The sequence below is a fragment of the Seriola lalandi genome, unplaced genomic scaffold (genome assembly GCF_002814215.2).
Source record: "Seriola lalandi dorsalis isolate HSWRI2012SDOR001 ecotype SW California unplaced genomic scaffold, Sedor1 jcf7180002054330, whole genome shotgun sequence".
Classification (NCBI taxonomy): Eukaryota; Metazoa; Chordata; class Actinopteri; order Carangiformes; family Carangidae; genus Seriola; species Seriola lalandi.
This window is the reverse complement of record NW_019524883.1, coordinates 1,210,720-1,227,996: the sequence shown is the minus strand read 5'-3', so window position 1 is coordinate 1,227,996 and position 17,277 is coordinate 1,210,720. Positions and strand designations below refer to the sequence as shown.

The 17,277-nt window shown below is 39.8% G+C and overlaps 1 long non-coding RNA gene across 1 annotated transcript; it reads right to left on the bottom strand.

Moving 5' to 3' along the window:
• Positions 1-5,380: 5,380 nt before the first annotated feature.
• On the bottom strand, positions 5,381-7,409 carry LOC111655688 (uncharacterized). Its single transcript, XR_015437299.1, has 5 exons — positions 7,297-7,409; positions 7,101-7,195; positions 6,792-6,881; positions 6,539-6,665; positions 5,381-6,084 (listed from the first exon to the last, which is right to left on the bottom strand). It is a non-coding gene; the product is annotated as an uncharacterized LOC111655688 (long non-coding RNA).
• Between the last annotated feature and the right edge of the window lie 9,868 nt (positions 7,410-17,277).

The window sequence follows — 17,277 nt, the reverse complement described above, 5'->3', positions numbered from 1 at the left end:
TTTTAGTTTAAGTGTCACAGTTGACCACGTCTATCCAATGGCGCAGGGACACACCTTCATGGTCAACCTGTCAGCTTGTTGCTGTCTTCTTAAATATGTCTCTGTCTCTCTTGGCTGTACTCTGGCTGGCTTTTGTCATGCATGTCCCATCACTTCCTCATCTCAGCCCACGCTCAGGAGCCCCATCTCATATTGGTCATCAGTTCATCTGACATCAGCCTCCACCACCACCAGTGTCTGGACTCCAGGGGGGATCTATCTCGTGGCTGTTCCGGGATGATGTCTTTGTGGAGTCCAAGCGCCAAAGACTGTATCAATAAACATTATTCTTTTCTATTTCAATGGTCTCTCCTGATTGAACTGTATGTTATACTTGAGAATCTGAAGGTTCTTCAAAGGCTGATATTTCAAAGACAAATGGAGACAGCAGGCTAAATCCAAGAAATTATGAAAGCTTGTAGATTGTTGTATCAAACACACATGTTTGCAACTCCCTAAGTTGATGTAATGTTGAGTTATTATGGCACAAAGTCATTCCAAAATTTCATCTAATGTATGTGGTACTTGAGAATTTGGACATTCTTCAAAGGCTGATCCAAGAACCAATGGAAGCTTGTAGATTGTTGTATCATACACATGTCAACCCCACCCCTGTAGGTCGCACCCTTCCTTAGTAATGCCATCTTCAATCTCTCAAATTGTGGCCTGGTCACAACACTAAAGGTTGTCGAAAATCTACAAGTGAGGTGTCTATGGACTCAGCTCTTCCTGCTGAGTAACATATGTCAACCCCACCCCTGTAGTTCGCACCCTTGCTTAGTAATGCCATCGTCAATCTCTCAAATTGTGGCCTGGTCACAACACTAAAGGTTGTTGAAAATCTACAAGTGAGGTGTCTACGGACTCAGCTCTTCCTGCTGAGTAACATATGTCAACCCCACCCCTGTAGTTCGCTCCTTTCCTTAGTAATTCCATCTTCAATCTTTCAAATTGTGGTCTGGTCATAACACTAAAGGTTGTTTAAAATCTACAAGTTTGGTGTCTATGGACACAGCTCATCACGCTGAGTAACATATCTCAGACCCACCCTCCAGTCACTCCTTTCCCAAGAGACGCCATCGGTAATCTCTCATATTCTGGCTTGCCGCAACACTAAAGTCTGTCGAAAGTCTCACGACACAAAAGTTTTCGAAAAGTCCACAAGTGAGGTGTCTACGGACTCGGCTCGTCACGCTGAGTAACATATCTCAGCCCTACCCTCCGGAATCGCTCCCTTCCGAAGGGATGCCACGGTTAACGTCTCCGATGCAGCTTGCTGCAACACAAAAGTTTGTCGAAAGTCCTCAAGTCAGGTGTCTACGGACTCGGTTCGTCATGCTGAGTAACATATTTTAGCCACACTCTTCTGAGTCGCTCCCTTCCAAAGAGACGCCATGAGTAATCTCTCATAGTCTGACGCGCTGTACCATTAAAGTCTGTTGGGAATCTCGCGACACAAAAGTTTGTCGAAAGTCCACAACTTTGGTGTCTACGGACTCGGCTCATCACACTGATTTTTTATGAATCTTTGTGCCTTACTATACTAAGACTTCATATGCCTTACTATACTTTGTCATTTTCATGACTTTTCATGACTTACTATACTATGACTTTTTATGCCTTACTATTGTAGAGTACATACGTGGCCTGGCCTCAGTCAGAAGCCATTAAGGAAGTTCATTGTAAGGACATGCAGAGTTACGGACCCACAATTGACACTTTGTGACTCTTCCCACCATCAAACTATCAAATTGATAGGAAACAGAGACAAAGGACCCCTCTTCCACAAACAGACCATGCTTTTAGCATGTCCGAACGACACAGAACCAGACCAAAGGTCAAAGGGTCAGCTCCAGAGGATTAACCAATGGACACCAGACAACTGGAGAATATAGGCAAATCTCTAGTTTGTAACAATAAGACTTTGTCTAATGATATTTGATTGTTTCTTGTATAGGACAAGTAACAACAAAAGGACTGATTAACACTAAGGCGTGAATCCTGGCCTTTCTGTGCCATGCATGAACACACACACCAACCTCCCTTCCTCTGTACCGCTCATAAACTACAACCCACATTCCAATCCTGGGTAGTGACCAGCAGAACTCTCTTCACAGACACAGATCTAAGGAAGGATGTAAAATGAAATATCTAGCTGTTCTGTAATTCAAGAGATGCTCCTATGCAATAGTTTAATCCCAAACTTCTATCCCATAGAATGTTTGAAATGTAACATGTAGATTTTAAGACAAGGTCCTTCATGTGACTGTCAGCATCCTTCACAAGGTAACACACACTACATGACATCCAGAACGTCCATATTATTATTATTACAGTCAAAGAACTGCTGTGTAATCCACATTTATAGACTATTATCTTTGGGAAATGTTTATATTGTTGTTTGATCAATTAACCACTTGTATCATGATTAATTCCAGGTTTGAAAGATGTAATATGAAATCAACACTCCTGTTACTCCTCTCTGCCATTATTAGTGCAAGTAGTTTTATATGTTATTTCATTTAATGTTTTGTGGTCATGGTGGAAGACGGATGTGCGAGTTTATAAGTAAACTCTAGATTTAAATTATTCTAAAGTTCAGTAGAAAATTACTCTCTTCTCCAAGTTTAAACACAGGAGAAGATTGGTGACGCCCCTGAAACATGCACCAGCCCCCAGGGGATAAAACAGTCGTGATCAATTCACACATTGGTCAGCTGTCAATTCAGAAACTGCGCAAAATCCTCATTTAAATAGGGCAGGCTCAATCACTTTTGCACCTGTAGTCAATTGCGCTGTTAATCTAAGTAAATCACCCGCAAGCCCCAAACAGGCAGCGCGCGCAATCTATCCATGTGCGCACGCAATTTAGTGCTCTTTATTTGGGATCTTAGTAAATCAGGCCCTATGTCTCCCAGCTGTCCTGGGAACGCCTCGGGATCCCCCGGGAAGAGCTGGACGAAGTGGCTGAAGAGAGGGAAGTCTGGGCTTCCCTTAATGCTTAATTAAGTTCTTACTTGAGTGGAGACGCTGCTGCGGATTTTATTGAAGGTTATTTCTCCCTCCATGCCAGCATCCACCCATGCCAGGTTGAGGAGGTCCATAGGCTTTTGAATTTGTTTTCCAGATGTTGTGTGGAAACATGTTCACTGCCTTCACCCTGCTGATAACAGTTGCCCTCGCACAGACTGGCCAGCCAACAATATTCCTCGTTGTTCAGGTTTAGTGCAGCTTTGCCAAATGACCGGACTGTTTTATGATCATCCACCTTGGGAAATGAACAGAAAATTAACATGTTTCTGTGGAAAGGGTGGGGGGCATATACTGTATTTATGAATATTACATGCCCCCCCCCCCCCGCTTAAAAAATACAAACCAGAATGTTGTATCTTCTGCCCTTATTCCATCACTCACAATTGATGACATTCTCCTTGGTCATATTAGTGAACACCACAGCCCTGTGTCCGGTGAGGATGGCTAGGTAGCAACAACCCTACAGCTGATGAGGTGGACACTGGAAGATGTGCAGTAAGCAAACATGCCATACAAAAAGAACACCTGTGCAATGTAGAAGCTACCAAAGAAGAAGGAATATAATAATGTGAATAGTTACTTACCAAACAGTTCAGGAATCTTTATCCTGGCAGCTATCATAAATTTGGTTTCCTGGGCTGCAGTAAGCTGATCGTCTATGAAAACAGTGTGTCATGTACCAAAAAAATTTATGGGGTTCTACCAGTGGCGGCTGCTGGTCTTATAATGAGGGGAAGCTCATTTTTGGCCTACATCATAAAATGTGTCCATTTATTTATATGTAAATTCGCAGAGTGACAGAAGAGAGTCGCCAAACACAACGCTAGTCGTTTTTAACAAAGACAAAGTCGCTGAGGATCAGTAACGTCTCCCGATCAACTCCGAACAACGGAATGAAAAACTTGAAAACTGCTCCGGTGGATGCTTATACTTCAAGATCGCTGATTCGCTCATTTTGCTGTCAATCAAAAAGGGACTCAGCCTCAGACAGATCATCCAATGATCATGCAGAAGCCGAGCGTCCGGGCCAGCCCACTGCCAGATAGACCCCCAGAGACGCTGAGCGTCCGATGGGCGGGACAAAGCCCAGCATTTATCCAATGACCGTCTAGTTTCGCTGCAGCGGAACAACTCACTCTATGCTTCCCCATTGAAGTCAGTAGACGCTCGGCTTCTGCACTGTGTAAAGCACTGTGGCGCTGCGGGGATGAATGAGAAGAAGTTGTGTCGGTTACCTGTGATAAGGAGCTGATTCTGAACAAAAGATGAACGTGTTCTAGCGCATATTTAGTCAATGAAATGTACACACAACAGTACATATTTGACCAATTATTTGTTGACATTTTAGGGGAAGCTGAGCTTCCCTTGCAGTCTTAGAGCAACCGCCACTGGGTTCTACGCCCAAATGTCTTTAGATGAGAAAAAGTGTTCCTCCCCCAAACTCTCACTCTCTGGCTCAAAGGCCCGCCCACTTCCTGGCCATTCATGTTCTCCTCCGCTCTCGATGCGGGTAGGTACATGGCAGCATTGTCAGTCTCATGTTTTAACTATTTTGTCACATCCTGTCCGTAGTTTATGTTGAGTTTCAGTTTGTGTCTTATTTTGAAAGATTTTCTCCTTGTGTGTGGTTATTTTTACTTCCTTTTTTTTCCTGTTTTCCTGTATTATAGAATTTCGCCTGTCTTCTTTTCACGGACCTCTGTCCTGTTTGTAATCACAACTTGTCTATATAGGTTTTGGTTTCAGTTCAGTTGCGGTTCGAGTCTCTATTTGATTTGCCTCTGTGTTTAGTTGCCCCTGTGTTGGCCACAATAAAGTACATTTTCTACACTCTGTCAGCCTGCAGTCTCTGCACTTGGGTTCACCTGCTCCGCTATCCGTGACATATTTTTGTAATCATCAACCTAATAAATTGGTAATTGTTTGTTACATTTTGAACCACGTATCCTGCCCTTTCTTGGTATAATGTACCTTGTGCCTTTTCATTACTGTTATTGAAAATACACATTGAAAATTCCCTGGGTGGAACTGCCAGGGTGGAATTGTCAGTTCTCATTCCAAAATTATTAAAGTGGAATCTAAGTTGGAAGTCCAAGTTTTCATCTACATATATGCATTATTCAATTGATTGAAATTTGGAAGGTAAGTATTTTATGTGGTAATTTTAAACTTGGAAATTAGCCCATATTCCCAGTTCTCATCTATTCAATAAATTAGATTTTGGAATTATTATTACTCAAATTTTTCAATTGCACATTCAATCAATCAATCAATCTTTATTTTTATAGCACCAAATCACAACAAAGGCACTTTACACATAGACAGTGTGGGCAATATTGCACTCATGTAATGGATGGCTTTGAGATGATTCTGGTGGAGAGTTTGCTCCAGAAGGGCGCCACCTAGCTGGTGCTGACATATGTAATAGAGCTCTTTGTGTAACGGGTGTGGAGGTGGTAGGACCCAATTGGGGACGATCGAGGTGCTTTATGCGGTGTACTTTTGGGGGTGGCTGCCTGTGACTGCATCTTGAGTATGTTCCATGTGCTGCAGCCTAGAAAAAACATGCTCACAGTTGTATGCACATGTTTTTGACAGTGAATCAGTTGAGTGTACAGTCTGGCCACTCAAGTGCCGTGGTAGGTTGAATGGAGAACTCACTCTCACACAACACTGGACTCATGGACCCATGCTGAAGGGTGGAATGGGGTTGGGGAATCTGAGTCATAGAAATGTTGCTGAATGAAGAGCTTGAAGACCCAGGATCAGGGGTGGAAGGAAGTGGCTGACTGGGAGCTTGTTGAAGGTCACTGGAGGAGGATGCGTCTTGACCAAGAGGTATAGGGGTGGAATCGATGCCAGTGGAAGGACAATCATTAGAGGATGAACTGTCAGTTGTCTTAAGACAAAGGTAAAGATCATTGTCGTCCTTCTGGGACTCCTCTTGCTCCTACCTCAGTTCCTCATCAGTGGGCTCTTTAGACAGGTCTCCAATAGGTGGAACAAAATCCTCTGCAATAAAGTGGAAAAGACTTATGTTGCAAATTAAAACCCTTTGGTTCCAAATTTTAATCTACACTGTTGCCTATAAAGTTGGAATAATTTTGTTTTCAGATACATTCCTCTTTTTATTTTCTATTTATACACATCAGTATCAAATTTGACCAGGTGCAATGAAATTGATCAATACAATTTTGAGATTGTATACACTTTATCTATCAAGAATAAATCACATTGTCACAATCATTTCATGAGAACTAAAAAATTATTTATTCCAACTTTATGGGCAACATTGTATATCATATCATGTTTGGTTGTTACACAAAAGCCATAAAAATTACACAGTAGAAAGCTCAAGTTTGGTTTGCGTATAGTTAGAAAATTGAAATGGATATGATGATATAAGTCTTGTCTTCAGTGTCCTAGTTACTAGGAGTCACAAATAATATTAACACAACATAAGTACCGTATTGATTGGTAATCCCCATGTCTAACGTGGATACAATAGGCACATCAGGGTTGGACTCCCTCAGTGCAGCAATCTCTTTCACTATGACTGCTCTCTTGGCCTTCTTCATGATTGGTTCTCACTCCTATTAACATAAAATTACTTATTTTATTATGGGGCGGCTGTGGCTCAGGAGGTAGAGCAGTTGTCAACCAATCGGAATATTGGCAGTTTGATTCCTGGCTCCTCCAGTCCACATGTCTATACTTACCCAAAATTGCTTCCGCTGCTGCGGTGTGTGAATGCATGTGAATGGTTAGTTTCTCCCTGATGAGCAGGTTGGCACCCTGCGTGGTAATCCCTGCCATCAGTGTATGAATGTGTGTGAATGGGAGAATGAGACACACAGACAGTGTAAAAGTGCTTTGAGTGGTCATAATGACTAGAAAAGTGCATATAAGTACAGTCCATTTACTATTTATAACATTAAACTAGCTTTAGATGGAAAAAGCATTAAATTGACAAAAGATCTTGCAAACGTTTTTCTTTTCTAATATTAAAAACAATGTAATATACTTACATCTGCTGAATAAATCCTGTGTGTCTATTAAATGCTTATCAAGGCGGATAAGCTCTTTCTTCGAACATATGTTGCTGTCCAACTTTCCTGAAGTTCTGTGTTAGAAAATGAAAAAAAATGAGTCCAGAAAATCCATGCAAATAACACGACTTGGTATTTAGGAATAAATACAAAAAAATATTTATCTTAATCTCACCGTGCATTCCCATATCTCATAAGAAGCTGAAGCTCCTGTTTATTGGGAATAGTGTGGGACACTATAAGGTGTTGCTTCAAGTTCACAAAGCTTCCAAAACACATCCCACCCAGTTTGCCACTCTGTGGATAATTAAAAACAACATACCAAATTAAGGCCCTGCATCCTCAACAAACTATCAAAAAGTACACTCCCTATTGATATCTACTTACCATCTTGGCAACCAGGTAATGTGGAACACCTGCAATACCTGTGCATTTGGAGGGATTTGAGAAGGAGGTTATAATGTGGAACAATGGAAAAAGTCTCATTCAAACAATAAAAAAACTTTTCAAGTGTTCAGCTAAGACAACTTGCAAACCCCAGTGGAATAATACTTAAATCAGTGTGAGCCACAACAGCAGTACATACCAGCAATACTGTGAAGTACAGTGTTTGCAGAGAAACAATGGTGGAACAAAAATTAAAAGGTAATGGCAAAGAAAATAGGCACAAGTAACTGAGCAGAATTAACAGAGTACAAGTGACCAAACGAAACAGACAATTTGACTGAACAGAAAATGACTTAAATACATTCAGGATAATTTGGACAAAAACAGGTGACAGTGACTTTTTTTGTCCAGATGTGTCCATGATGCTTCAATCACTTGCAGTTCTTTTGTTTTTTTACTTACTTTCATTTTAATGGCTTTGAAACATATTTCCTCACTCTTCTGTTACCTTCATCTGTGCAGATCTCTGTACTTCCTCCCTCCCTCTTAGGGTCCTGTGGTTGTTCAGAATGAAGCTGCTTCCCTCTGTGTCTGAAGTAGCCCTCTCCGTTCCTCTCACAGGTGACACATTCACATATCATATTTCCATCCCCAAAAAAGTTGGCTCCATAGTAGCATGTGATCTCCTCCCCAGGTGAGATTGGTCTAATCACTTCAATATAAGCAATATTTTTCTCGCCACTGAGGTACTTGCAGTTTGGTTTGCAGTCATGATTGATAAAATTTGCAGGCCCAAGCCACAGCTGAGCACAGCATTTGCGAGTAGAATACATCACACTGAAGTCATTGACTCCTGCCCTCAGCAAAGCACTATGAGCAGGAGTTAACTTGCCACGCTGTCCTCCAAACCAGTGCCTTGTAGAGATTACCTTTGCCCCATTGATCTCTGAAGAGTATCTATCACATGACTATATTTTGACACCACTGTCTAACAGGAAGGCACTGAGATAGCGATAGACATGTTGCCTCATTAGCTCCTGACGATGGCTTTCCATAGAATTAAAATAGTCCCCAGCCAGTCCATCCGCCGTCAGCGCCTTGAATGTTGTGTTAAAATCATGTGTACTCTGAAATCGCACCAGGGTCTCTTTGAGATTATCCCAACACTGTATCTCTGGTAAAGGACTAGGATCCATTTTATGGGTGCAGAGGCCCAGCAGAGGGTCCAGGACCAATTTTGTGGTAAGGTCATCAATCTCGCACAGCTCTGTCACACTCAGTCCAGCCATCGTTTCTTTCCATCAGGATACTGGAAGTCTTTTGTGATCAGTCAAGAGTATATCAGACAACAATATTAGTAATAGACAGTTTATTGCAGGCTGTTCTGACATCCCTTAGCCAGGGAAAGTTAGCCTAACAAAACAAGCAGTTACAAGCAGCCTTTTGTGGTCTTACAAAAATGCAAAGCCAGAAATGTACCATGATAAATTAGCTTAAAGTCCATGTAAAGTCAATTCATTGACTTCTAAACATATTCTACATGTTGGAAAATGGTTACAGAAAACATGTGAAAAGGCTCATAACTATGCAGTACTGAACTGTGGCGATAGAGCCTTAAACTGTTTTTCACCCTAATTTTTGCTGATTTTCGGGTTTACAGTTAGCCGAATTAGCAGCCGAGTTAGCAGCCGAGCTAGCAGCCGAATTAGCAGCCAAGCTAGCAGCTGAGGGCGGGGTTTCAGAGGCTGATTTTTGAAGCCTAATTTCATATATTTGGCGATTTTTTTCATCATTCGAATTTGGCAGGGTGGTTAACAACACACTTTTCTGTGTTATGTCAAACTCAGAACACATATTTATTCTTACTTTACATGGACTTTAAAAATATATGTTGTTGTATCGTGAAGCTAGTTAACTAGCCTCATGTTCCATTTTTCAGCATTAAGTGACATAGATTGAAATTTGGAAATAAAATGTGAAGGTCCACATTTACATGTACACCATAACATGTCCATGTGCAACACAACATGCAATTTAAAACACATTTTTAAAAGATATAAAAGTGCACAAAAACATTGCACAACACAACATTGGGATGTTACACACTAAAATGAGGCAAAAACAAGCAAGTTTCAATGCATTTTTCATGAGAAAAATTGAGAAATGACAGAGCCAACTAACTTACCATTCGATGTTGGAGTTGAAGTTGCAGTGAAGTTCAATAAACGAACCAACAAAGAGACTGTCAGGATGTTTGGTAAGATGGACCCAAATGCAGTCAACTCTTGGGGAAAGGTGCAGGCAGGTTTATTTAACCAAAAATCAGACATGAACAGCCGTGAACAAACGTGAACAAACCCTGAACTAAAAAGACGAACCGACACAGACAAAGGGAAGCACAAAGACTATATAGACAAGGGAGGCAAGGGTGATTGAACACAGGTGAAACACATTAGGGCGGGGCAGACAATCACCACAGACACAGGACCAAGACAGGAAGCAACACACAGACACACAAGGAAACCAATACAAAATAAAACAGGAAGTGCAAAAACTCCAAAACAAAACTAACAAAAAGTGTCTGCCATAGCAAACCATGACAGAGACAACAAATCCCACCTTTATAAACCAAGAAAATATAAACCAAGGAAATAACAAACTTAGGACAACTCCTAGATTTCCGAATAATACTAAAATACTAAAATCATAAAATAATAAAAAAAAAAAAAAATGTAATAAGAATTTCAAAAAAAAAAATAGAATTCAGTATAACCTTAATCTAGAATTTATCCAAAAAAAACCCTTCAGGTCAGCGGGGAATAAAATCACTTATAGGAATCAAATTGATCCACTCTAACTCTGTAACTTGTACCACCAATCAAGAAACATATCTGAACACTTAATTAACCTTCAATTAGACATAGTGGCTGCATTTGCAGAAGCAAAGGCCCGCAAGCAGCAGTTTTAAGAAAAAAAGGCCCTACTATTGGACTGTGGATATAGGACCAAGGTATCACAGCAAGTTTTAAGTTCTTCCTTTCCACTTCAATTCCTTGCTTGTTTGTTTTTTTGCTTGGTTGCATTTTTATCATTCTGAAAATTTTGCACATTTCAGTTATGTTTGTTTTGCTGTTATTTATATATTGCATGTAAAGTTTGCATTCAGATAGTTATGTTATTTATTATTTATTTTATATGTTAATTGTTTAATAAAAGATTTCTTTACTGATCCATAGTCCTGGACTTCATTCATCATGATTCTGGGGGGCCCCGTGGTCCTTCTTGCCTAGGGCCCCCAGGGGGTCTAGAAACGCCCCTGACGATAACAAAATGATAAACACATTTACTATGCCTGCTGGTTCACAGACACATTAGCCTGCTGTTCAAAGCACTGTGTCTTTATTGTAGTGCCTTGCTTGAGCAGAGCAGGGCAGCTACTCTCGCCCACTCTCACCCGGTGGCGCAATAGCACCAAATGTGAAATGTTTTAGAAAACAGTGTCTGGTGATGTGTTAGCAGTAGTTTAAATATTAAATGAAAAATAGGTCAGTAAAAATAGAGAGCTTATGATCATGTAGAACTGCTGTCTTTTTGGTATTTTGTGAAAAAAAAAAAATATTGAAATTGCAGAATCACTTAATTTTGCTGATGGTCCACTTAACATCACATTTTTGTTGTTACAGGTTGGGACTGTGACCTCTCATCGATTTTGCTGCTGTTACACCTGATTCCCCCCTCTGCCCAGGGTCGTAAGAGACCAGGAAAGGTGTCTGCTTACCAAGCAGAGAAGCATCTTGTGGTTTTCAAGAAGGTTAGTATTTGTTCCTAATTTTATTTAACGTTTTATTCAAGGATGTTTCACTGAGGGAGCCTCAGTTTTGCAGGTCATGATCACATACATTTTTTTTGTGTGTAATATTAAAACCATGTAATTGTAATGGTCTCGCCATGTGTTTGTGTTTTGTTTTCTCAGACAGGAACCAACATCCAAGAACATCTTGATTCCGTTTACGACAAGCACACAACCCTACCTCCTGGCTGTAGGACAAAGGAAGAAAGCAGTCCACCAGTTCTTCATAATACTTGACAAAAATGCCATCACTTGCAGGTCGGCCTTCTCACTTGGTGCCTTTGACGAACTGTTTAAGGTGCATTATGTTTTTGCCACCACATACAACCCCATGATGTACAACATGTTCACGTTCATCCAGACCACTGCGTACAACATAGATGTTGGCAAAGTGAAGGAGAGTTCACGTGACGCAGAAGTTCAGGCTAGGATGCTTCATTAGAACTTGAACTGATCTGTTTGACATGAAGTGTTTTGTTTCTCAGACTGAGTTAACTTGCGCAAATACACTTGTTTGGCATTTACGAGTTGTTCATGGTTACTTGGATGGAAAAAATCTTCGCCTTAAATGTGCTCAGACTGGATGTGGCAGTGTGCTTGGAACTTTTTCTGGGTTTAGGAAACATTTAAACACCAAACACACTAACAATATTGACCAGCAGGTTAATAATGATGTCAATTCAAGCAGAGCAGACCTTGGTGATGAAGGAGAGCTGGTGACAGCTAATGTAGAGGAGACAGCCACAACATCTACCCTGTTGACAAAGTCCAACAGCAGCACTTTAGATATGTGTGCTACTGCTATTGCACAACTCAAAGCAGCTGGATTAAGTCAGTCTAATGTTGTGAGGTTTGTCTCATCCATGGAAGAAGTGATTTTTGAGATTCACAGTCAGGCAAAGGATCAGTGGCGGCTGGCCAATAGGGGGCGCTAGGGCGCCGCCCTCCCTGATGGAAAGTGATTTTTAAATGTTTTTATTTATTTTTATTTTTTCCAAAATAATCGTTTAAAATAAATGATTACTGCTTATTTTACAAATAAATGTGTTTTGAATTATAAAGAACGAGCCATATATATATAATATAAACCATTACTTATGGGGTAATTTGTGTCCACGGTCATTTCCCCTCTCCCCTGGGGCGCTAGAAAAGTTGCCCCAGCACTGCAGCAGCTCAGCCAATGGGAGACTGTTGCTGAGACAAAAAAACGGGTAATTTAGCCAATTAGCGTCATCAAATTTGTTAAGCTTGGGTCGCTGAAAATATCGCCCCAAGCCTGTAAGTATCCTAGCAACCAGAAACAAGTGTCGGAAATCGAGATGGCGTCGTCAAGTAGACAAGAACAAGAACACGCAGAGCTTCAGCTACCCGTAAATTCTGTAAAATCGCTCTTGCTAAACCACTTCGAAAGGAAGAAGAACTTTAAGGGAAATACTTTGTGTTAAAGAACTTGGAGCTGAGAAGCCGGGTCTGAATTTAACACAGCAGACAGGAGAAAGGTAAAACTCACCAGAGGAGCTTCTCTCTGAACTGGTATGACATGAAGGCTTGGCTAACTGGATGTTGTTTTGCAAATGCAGTATTCTGCTTCCCGTGTTTACTTTTTAAAATGCCGGGGGCAGATATCACATGGACTGTCACAGGAGTTAGAGACCTAAAACATTTATCAGAGCGGATTAAAAAACATGAATGCTTGAAGGTGCACATGAACAACGCCGTCAAGCTAGCCGTGCTAGGCAGGACTAGCATAGCTGCGCAGCTGGATGAAGGACACAGGATCGCGGTCAGAGCACACAATTGAAGAGCTGGATCGAGGATCATTGATTGTGTGAAATTCTGTGGAGCTTTTGAGTCGGCATTGCAAGGCCACGATGAGACAGCATCGTCCGACAACCCCGGCATTTTTCGGGGATTAGTCGACCTTGTGGGCTCGCTGGACGGTGTATTAGAGGAGCACCTGAAGACCGCCACTGTGTTTAAAAGGCACCTCAAAGACAGTTCAACACGAACTTTTGGACTGTATGCTGTCGGTTCTTCGAGATTGCATTCTGGAGGATATAAAAAGGGCAGATTATGTGGCTATTCCGGCAGATGAAACAACAGACACTGCCACTCATTGTCAGCTGGTGCTTGTGCTACAGAGGAGACAAAGTTCATGTACAAATAAGAGCCCTCACTCACTCACTCACCCCCTCACTCACACATACTCACACAGACACACACACTTTTTCTGTGTATAGTTAACTTTAATCACCACCCACCTGTAAACATTATAGTATACCATTATATTGTAATTTTGTACTATGAGTATTCACTAATGTATTTAATCCAATTGCTACATGTTATGTTCCTATGACACAGTTTTTCTTTGTATATAGTTATTTTTAATCATCATCCAACTGTAAATGTCTCTCAAGAACTTTAATTTTGTATTAAGAGTAATCACTAATATACATCTCATATCATTGTCATTATCTGTAAAACTGTTGATTTCTAAATGGCAATTAAATTATTATTGTTTATCCCTAAAACAATGGTATCTTTTGGTTTGGGTTCTTTTATTGGTATAGTTTCTGAAAGCTTCTGGCACATACAGCCCCACCTAGAATATTTTTCACCAGCCGCCACTGCAAAGGATGTAGCTTTACAGTGCTTGTCTCCACAGGATACAGAAAATAGGAGCAAAATAGAACAATCCTTCCAAACGTCGGAAAATCCATTCACACCTTTAAATACAGAAGCAAAACTAAACAAACACTTAAGAGAGAAATGGGGACTTGTTGAGCCTGTTCAAAAAGTGCTTGGCACAAGATTCGTTTGCATATGTTCCCATTTTGGAAACACTGAAGAGTATTATACAAAAAAATAATTTGCAGACATCTGTAAGCCCAGGTATATTCCCAAGGAAGGTGTGTGTGCAGATTTGAGAGATGCCACCTATTTTATTATTTTTATAGAAAGTCCCCTATTTTCTGTAGAAGAAGATGCCTTGCAGATTCAGCTGTTTTATGACAACTTTGAAACTGCAAAAACTTTTGGGTCTTGGGACCCAAAAGGGGTTTACATAAATTAGGTGCTATATATTTTACTCTAAGAAATTTCCCCCCAATATTTAATTCATCTTTGATTGATATTCATTTGTGTGCTCTATTACATGCACAGGACATCAAGCGATACAGCTTTAATTTGATATATGTATATATGTATATATATATGCGTGTATATATATATATAATATATATATATACGTATGTATATATATATATATATATATATATATATGCGTGTGTATGTATGTTGCTGTTAGAAAATTTGGTTAGAGTCTGTAAATGCCATTCAGATCTTCCTAATTCACAGATCGATACTGTTGATGTTCTCTCTAAATTTATATTATAGAAAATACTATAGGACACTTAATATTATAGGACAGGATTATTTCTTAACGCAGAGCTATTAGGCTGTAAACATTTATAAATTGATTTATTTATTTTAATGCTGAACTATGCATTATATAGTGAAAAAAAAAAACTTTCAAAAATAGAGCTGCAATAAATATTGGATAATAGTGTGGTCAAGACATTTGTAAATGCAAGCAAAGTACAGAAATGGCAGAAACTGTCTGATATGGAGGCTCCTGCACAGATACCAAGCTACTGGAAACAGACGTATAAATCACCAGGTTATGTCCAACATCATATCCTGAATATGATTAAACCAAAAAAAATCATATTGTGATAATTTTGGCAGATTGCAATGTGAGAAAAAAATTCTGAGTCAACAAATCAACTTGCAGAAAAGCAGAAAAGTGAGTGTCATCGTATTTGAAAAGGGGGTGAGGCTGTGCGAAGTATAGGAAACCCACTGGGACTAGACACTGGTGATGGTGATGGGAAGAAGAGAGCACTGGAGATCTTTAGACTCTGATGATCTCAACCTGGGCACACATATGAAGCCTGGAGGTTGATGTTGACAGCGGCAACTTGGCTGGCTGGCTGAGACCATGGTGAAATCTGGCACCGAAAACACCTGAAGTCAGCTGATTACAAAAAGTGGGGTGAGAGAAGAAGAGAGCAAGAGAGAATTGTGAATGAATGAGTCTTCCTGATTGAAGTTATGCTTATCTTCATTTGTGGGCTGTGGCACATCTGTAGCACCACAATGCTTCATTTACGCTGTGTTGTGACACATTTTAACTCCTTATAACTATATAATAAACGGAAATACGACGGAAAAGCAGCTGGTGTATCTGTTTACCGCTCAGCCTAAGCAGCATGTCACATTGAATTTCCTTTGGCATTATTGTTTGTGAATTTGACAAATAGACCTTTGAATTCAAACAAACTCATTTCAATGAATAAGTTAGCCACTAAATTAGCTTTGGTCAACCACACCATGAGCCACTGTGATCTGATTTGACGGTTATAAATAAGGAAAACTACTACAGAGAGAGGTAATTATTAAATGTAAATACATTATATGGCTTTTTCAAAAGAATAAAAATACTGATCCTAAATATTATCAACAATGTCTTAATGAAAATCTTAAGGATTATAACTATAATGTGGCGAAATGAACGGCCATGTTTCATGAATACTGACCCATTAAGTAATTTCCTTTGAGATAAATTTGCGGTTGGATCTTGTTTGGAGTTAGTGGATATGTCATGTTAGAGGGAAACTTTTGAAATGTAATTTTTTATTTCTTATTTTTTTTCTCCTCCTATAATTTTCCTAATTTCCTCCTAATAATTAGTATAATTTAATATTAGGTATACATTGAGGTGTGTACTGAGAAGGTGTATAGTCAGTCACTGTGTACCGTTACCAACCATGATGGCTCCAGCTGAGGGTCAGCTGTAAAACATCTAAGAAAAGTTACATTTGTATTGCAGCTCTATTCTTTGCACATTTCTTTACATGTTGATAATGTTGATGCATGCAGGAAACAAAATCTTTGGCAGGTCAACTCACCGTCCAATGAGATGTCTAATGTCCTTTGTTTAGTTCTCTTTCTGTGAAAACAGAAACATGTATACTTAATAGCACAAACAGATTCCTTGCACAGAGTTTACTATTTACTCATCATTAATTAATATCTATATGATGAATTTTTATTTCATAATATTATTCATAATATTTATGTAACACGTCTACAATATAAGCATACATACATAAACATACATATTTGTATGGGCTAGACATATATGTCAATATATGAATTTGTTCCAATTTCTAATAGGTTTTACATACATTTTATTTTAAATGTACATATTTTTCATATATGGAAAGTCAATGTTCATACATTACATTTGTGTATGTGTGTACTGCATTGATGTGAAAAAAATATTAGATACATTGTTATCTGATTTTTGTAAACTCAGATATCAATATAGACTCGGGCTCTATGAATACCTCTTTAATTCCTTTTATAGGTCCACGTAATGGCGGGAAATGTGGCTTTAAAAATGAAAGCACATCAGCCAATGTCTTCCTAGCTGTTTGTTAAAAATGTCTAAGAAAAGATCAGTTTGCAATGTCGGTTACAGTCAATAGATACTATGTGGCACTGGTTGAGCTACTTTTCTCGATAGCATGGTGTTATTTTGTAGCACACTGATGTGGCGATTAACCACGGAAGTGTACAGCGGTCTCACCCAGTCGGTCTGCCTCGTCGTTGCAGCGAATCTCCCGCAGTAACTCACAAACCACCCGAGGAGCTCCGGTCTCGGTATAAGTTGAAACCAGGACGTCGGTGACACCTAAATAATCTTTGCCCTCAACACTGTTGCATTTGACACGCGGGTCTTCCCTGCGATCCAAGAGATGGTGAACGAACTTGTCAAATTTGGCCTTGGACAGGTCCTCCAGCGTCTCCGCTATAATAATCCTAACAGTTTTTTTGCCGGCCATTTCTTAACTC